This window comes from Parambassis ranga, chromosome 10 (assembly GCF_900634625.1).
Source record: "Parambassis ranga chromosome 10, fParRan2.1, whole genome shotgun sequence".
In the NCBI taxonomy this organism is placed as follows: domain Eukaryota; kingdom Metazoa; phylum Chordata; class Actinopteri; family Ambassidae; genus Parambassis; species Parambassis ranga.
The window spans coordinates 16,356,392-16,362,932 of NC_041031.1; the positions used below are offsets into that span (position 1 = coordinate 16,356,392).

General features: G+C 38.2%; 1 long non-coding RNA gene across 1 annotated transcript in view; it reads right to left on the minus strand.

The window, feature by feature from the left end:
* Nucleotides 1–5,824, minus strand: part of LOC114443039 (uncharacterized) — a 72,933-nt gene extending 67,109 nt beyond the window's left edge. Inside the window, exon 1 of the long non-coding RNA XR_003671399.1 lies at nucleotides 5,701–5,824. This is a non-coding gene — a long non-coding RNA (uncharacterized LOC114443039). The remainder of the gene's footprint in view (nucleotides 1–5,700) is intronic.
* Nucleotides 5,825–6,541: the final 717 nt, after the last annotated feature.

Consider the following 6,541-nt stretch of genomic DNA (forward strand, 5'->3'; position numbering starts at 1 on the left):
AAATGCAAAAAAGGCTCCCATCTCCTCAACAAGCCACATGCAGAGCACATAAGCATCATTATACAGTATATTATGGCCAAGCTCAAAATCTTGGTCCAACTCAGTCCGATGGCTCAGAAAAGATTTTTTTAATTATCAGCATTCAGTAGATGTCTGTGCTGCATGTTCTCCCCTTCAGCTGTGTTTTTTTCATAAAGTTGATTATAGCCCATCAAAGCTTTCTGCTACCCTGTTATTTTTATTTCAAAAGACTGCAAGAATACAGGTGTTAAAACAATGACAAGAGAATGGTTGCCATCTTGTCTCAATCAATAACAGTAAAAAAAAAAAAAAATAGAACCACAAGATACCACAATGTACCACAGTGAGTAAAAAACAGGAAGAAGTATTTGTTCAAAGCTCTGCAGCAAACTTTGACCACTACACAGATGCAATCAGAGACTTTGACACAAATCAGCCAGGAAAGAGCAACCTATCAACAAAGAAAGCCCATTGATGGTGCTTTCGGCTTAGTAACTGTGAAAAAGCACCATTATGCACCAGATTATGATGGAAAAGTGTCTCTTGAACTGAAACAGAATGATTCTTACACCTCCCTCCAAGTTAAAAAGGAAAAACAATTTTCCAAACAATTGCTTTTGTTAGAGAAGCAACAGTACATCAGACTTGCATGAGGTGTTCTTCTAACACAAGTGCGGCACAGTAAAAATTACATACTTGTTTAGTGCCAAACGAGCCGTGAACACACCTTACAGCCTTAACCAAAATAAACACATTCTTTCACCTGTTTCAGCATGCAAGCGGATTCAAACAAGGACTCCAAATCATATGAAAAAGGTTTCTATCATGGCCACTCTGAAGATTTTACAAGATAAAATGAGCTGTTAGGGATTCAGTTAAGCCCCTTGTCAGGTTGTCTGCTCAAAAGACATGACTGTCATTAAAAAGATGCCAAAGAACTCACAACTCGATTTATCAAAGCTGCTTCCACATGGATAAAATGCATTATTAAAATGAAACCTGAAGAACTGATTTGATAGTGGCTCTGCTTTCTTCATGAGTCTTTTTAGTTCTGAGATATTCCTCAGATAGTGCTTTAAATAATTACCCTCTGCCTTGAGGGTAAAATCCCACTAAGAGTGGAGGTGAGAGTTACTTTGTGCAGACACAGTAAAAGAAAGTTCAAGTGAGTTATTTTCTACTGCACTTTAAGCAATAGGAATTACAAGACCCTGATGCTGACCACAGGGAATTTCAGACCATTACCCTGAAAGTCAGGGCAGGCCTCTATACACACCTATTGTGTTTCTATGTGTTTCGGTATGAGGAGTTTATCTGTTGCATTCATCTTTTTTCACCATTACTGTCTGCACAAACAAACCAAAGGAGAGAGCTGTGAAAATCAGAAAGGACTTTATAGCATTCTACTCCTACTTGTAGGACTATTAATTGTCCATAGTCTTTAGCAATAAAAATACTGAAGACTGGAATAAGTTGTTCCTTCAGATAACACAAAATGTGTTTCTTTATTTGATATTAGTAAAAACAGTTTACCATACTGCAACAGTTTTACTATGATTAAATGTAATAGCTACTCTATGCTATTCGCACCCAAGCAAGAACAGCATTACATTAAACAAAATGAACTCTTTCACAACACTTTCTATACAATCCAAAGACATAAGTGACACAAAAATGAGTATAGCACCAGGATAATGGTAAAGAAAGGACATTCCAGCTAAATAATACAATAGGCTTAGTTTTTAAACAAAAAAAGCAGCATTATTAGCCCTTTGACAAGTGACAGACACCAAGTTGCTCTCTACCTGCTTCCATGTGTAGCTATATAAATGGATCAAAGCACTGTTTTGTCATGCACAGATAATGAGCCGAAACAAAGGTGTGACAGATATGATGAATGGAAGTTGACAAGCCTATGTCAGTCATTAATTCAACGCTGCTTCTGTACCGTAAAAAGAGCAGTTTTATCAGAGCAGTCCATGTATCTTGACTGTATCTGGACTAGTAGGCACTGTCTTCTAATGTCACTAATGTAACACGTTCTCACATTCGAGTGACAATACCACATTATGTAGTATGTTCATGAAAGCATACAAACACTTAGGAGAGTAGGATTTATTTGTGGTGTCAGACCATTGCCTTGTCACTTCACTTGAGTTTTGAAGTTTGGTCACATATGGCTTCTCTTCTATATAACTTTTTGTTTTTTGTCATTTACTGAAGACATTGTGTCTAGCCTATCCAGAACTATTTATTTACATAGCCATTAGAGGGCACATAGCCATCAGCATTCACTTAAATCACTTTGAAAATTCAACCCCCTCTGTTGTTTTGAAGAGTAAGAAAACATTAAACCATCAATTTATCAGTCACTTTTTGGCTTGTGATAACAACACTTAACTGTTTGGCCCGCATTGAGCCCTGTAGAGAGAAACAACCACAGAAACTCAGTTCATGAGTTAAATAGTCACAAAACACCTCGACTTCCCAGGCCTTTGCAGCTTTGCCAAACGATCCATAACCAGGTTAGCACCTGAGCTGTTCATCTCAGCCTTTGCAGCAGCATACCCTCCTAAATCCATCCATCCATCCACCCATCCATCCGACAACCCGCTTTGTCCTGTAGCCTCCTGAATCCTTCATTCCCAAACATTAATATTGGCAGGAGGGCTAACAGAATGTATGCTTTCTTTATCTCTCAGTGTTATTTTCACATTTCATTATACTGCATTTCTTCCCTATAGCCATTTTTACAAGACGCACACTTGCTGCTGAACTGTTAGCAAAACTGAGCTCACATTTCCTCATTTAAAAGGGAGATTTTTTCCAAAGCTGACAAATCTCTTCACACTGCGATACCTCGCTTGAATTCAGTTGTGCTTTAACTTAGCTATAGCAGTACTGTTATCCTGGGGCCACTGAAAACTCAAAACAAAGCAGATATCCTGTAGTTTCTCTCTGAACCTCCCTCCCTCTTTATCTCTCAGTATTTCTGTCAACCCTCTGTGACAGCCCCTCCCTCCTACAGGCAATCCAACAATGTCTTGCTCATTGATCAGAGAGAAAGTCAGTGCAGTGTGGAGGTAAATGGCTGTCACAGGGAATGATGGACCTTAACTCAACCATGCTTGCTCCTGAGGCCACTCAGCTTCCACTTATAGTGATGGATGCAAGGATGTGGCCCATCACATTCTTGAGAGTAGGGAAGAGTTTGTTCCATCGCTACAAGAGCAGTCAGGAAAAAAATTAACATAGAGCATCAGTTTTAGACATCACTCCATCTGCTGATGTCCCCACAAAAGCTTCAATGTTGTCACCACCCTGACTGACGATGTTTATACTGGAACTAATTATTTAGCAGAAAATTATTAGGAAGCGAAAAATTAATGCATTTTCATGCACTCACATTTGATTTCTTCTATGTTGAAATGATGATAAACTCAGTGTCACTGAGTTTTAAACAGCCCATTTGACAACACAAGCAGTTTTAAAAATGTCATTGGGCATTTTCACTATTTTCTGACTAAACAATTACACAAGCACTCCATCAGTGTAGTATTTCTCCTCTAAAAGGCTGTGGGACTTGCAAGAGACACATCAAAAATAATGTAAGGGCCAAAGTCAGAGCAGCAGTAGGCCGAGATATGCTGACTGGTCTCGAGGACATTTCCCATAATGCAACCAGCAGCATTTTCTTTTCCTGAGATGCTGCCTTGTTTGTAAGCCTCATGTCTTTCAAAATCAAGTGCCCCTTTACACCGAATATATCACCTGATAATCTTATCACCAAAAACTGTGTTGTATCTGACAATGAAACTGTGTCATAATACATTTGTCTTCCTCAAAGAGCCCACAAAAAGGTTTAACAAGCTGACTTTCAATTTTTGATCTGATTAGTATATCATTGCATAAAAGTAGAGTCAGGATTTGGGATTTTTAGATAAAAATACATGTTGACAACCTTTTTTCAATTTAATTGTAGAGAATGATTTCTGTAGTTTTGAAAGTAAATTGTTCTCCCACTGTTGTCTGACACAATTTCAGCTACTTAACAGCTCAGGGTCTCTTTCAAATTTATAATGATGTGCCATATATTTTCAATGGGTGACAGGAATGAACTGCAGACAGGCCAGTTTAGTATCTGGACGTGTTTATAGTGGAGCCATGCTGTTAAAACACCAGCAGGGCTGCACAACAAAAATGGAAAGTGCTTTGTCACTTTCTTGCTGAAATAAACAACATTTTTCCCGATAAAGACATTGTCTGGATGGTATTTGGGATGGCTTTATAGTTGTTACTACTTACAAGCACTAAATGTATAACTATGATCAGAATCAGATATACTTCTATACTATTAATCTTAGGGGGAAATTGCTGTAAATAGACTACTGTAGTAATTCTCAGAATTATGACATTTTCTAAGAATTTTCCTTTATAATTAAAATAATAAAGACAAAAGTGATTCACAAAACATCTTAGCCCTTCAAAGAGGTCTTAAGATGAAAAACTGAAGAGTTCCATAAACAGAGAGCGACAGAGAGGAGAAACGAGCTCCAATGACGGTGAGCTATTAAAAACGCTACAGATTAGATGGAGCAGCCATAATGTTTGTGGTTGACCTCATCCTAGATTGCAAGATCTACCATCGCTTCACACATTCCTAACTTGTGGGCAAAACCAGGGGGAAGGAAGCGTCGATCCGATGTGCTCTGTCCTCTCATGTCTGTCTCTTAGAATGCATCAGCTAACTGTGCTCAGAGTATGTATTGCTCCGCTGTCCAGTTTGGTTTTTGAGTTCTTTCACCTTTTTTCTATTTTGTTTGCAGGTAAATCGGCACCAACCAGCTCCTCTATTTAACAGACAGCTATCACAGAAAGTTGATGACAGCTGAGCAAGTAGTCCCATGTTAATGTCATATAGGTTGAATTACATCCAAGCCATGTGTGTGTTCTATGTTTATGTTTATATTATTCGGAATGTAGTCTCATGATTTTCCTGTCAACCAATCACATCCCCTAAAACAATGCACCACACACAGCAACGGGGTCAACCATCCCTCCTCACTAAGATCAAACTTTCAGTCTGTTCCTTCCTCAGTTGCACTGAGAATGTTCTTAAATCACTTTTAAGCTAAGAGTCCTTACTAAGATTTTTTTTAGGCTAAGATAAGAGCTCTCTGCGGGATTCTTAGAATCTTTGTGAACAAGGCCCGATATCCAACAGTTTACTTCCAGCAGGTGCTACTTTGATGCATCTCATGCACTGGAATGTCCCTTGTTTTTAAAGTGAAGTTAGTCGTCTTACAAGGGAAAAGTTTGTGATCTTCCAACAAGCATGACTATCAGATCAGTGCAAAGTCTGATAAAGTTGTTTATCCCTGTCCCAACCAAATCAAATGATTTTTCAACACTTCACACTTACTCATCACTGACAGGATAAAGAAGGGATAAACAACATTAGAAAGTCAAATGAGGAAGATGTGTCTCATTACCTAAGAAAGTAATCCTATATGATAAAGTTTGTAAACACAAACTTTATGGAGCAAGTTTAAAGACAGCTTACACTAGGAAACGGAAATATGAACAGAAACTGGCTGAAGGAAAGGTCACTGAAGTCATTAGAAGCGCAAACTAACAATAATATACACATATTATATACAGATATATTAACCAGCTTACCGGCGTGCTGTAGAAGATGCTTTGTCCTCCTTGACTAGTTTTAGGGTGAAAATCGTCTTTTAGTGAGATATTAATCCACTTTGTTAGCTGTACACGCGCACAGCTACAATCAAGCTAGCTACACGGTTTCGGGCTGACGTTTGTTTGCGTCTTTCAAAATAAAAGCTCAGACACTCCTGTCTTTATCAGCTTACAAAGCACCACATTGGATTTTTACAAATCGTCTAGAAGGAGAAATCTCAAAAGAACTACTGTAATGTCCGCGTTTGAGTGGAAGAGCCAACCTTCATCATTTAAATAAAACATTGAGCTTTTAATTTGAAGGCGGCCATATTTCAATCGTCAGGTGTGTAAAGAGTTGCAATGTTCCCATTTGTGTGACATAACTAGGAAAAATGTAAAGAGCAGATAGATAATAGATATTTAAAAAATGTCAAATAATTAAAGAAAACAACAGACAGAGAATAAAAGAACATCTGCTGGTGTCACACTGGATGACCCCAAACATATTGATATTAAAATAGAGACAGCATCACTAATATTTTTAAACCTTTATCGGGTTATAACTGACTGACAGAGTTGGGGTTGTCAAGTTAAAGTAGGTTTACACTGAGTCCCAGAGTCTGATAAGAATATGGTTAACAACAAGTTAATCTGGGAAACAGTCACTGACAACAAGACAGTGGATTGGCTGAGAAGGATTATTAGAGGAGGTTCTTTACATTCAGGTAGCCTACAACAGGGCCGCCTGGTACATGATGACAACAGAGCTATCTCCATAGCATAAACATTTATACTCTTATACTCTAGAATTTTTCCGATCCCGAGGAGATCTGACTAT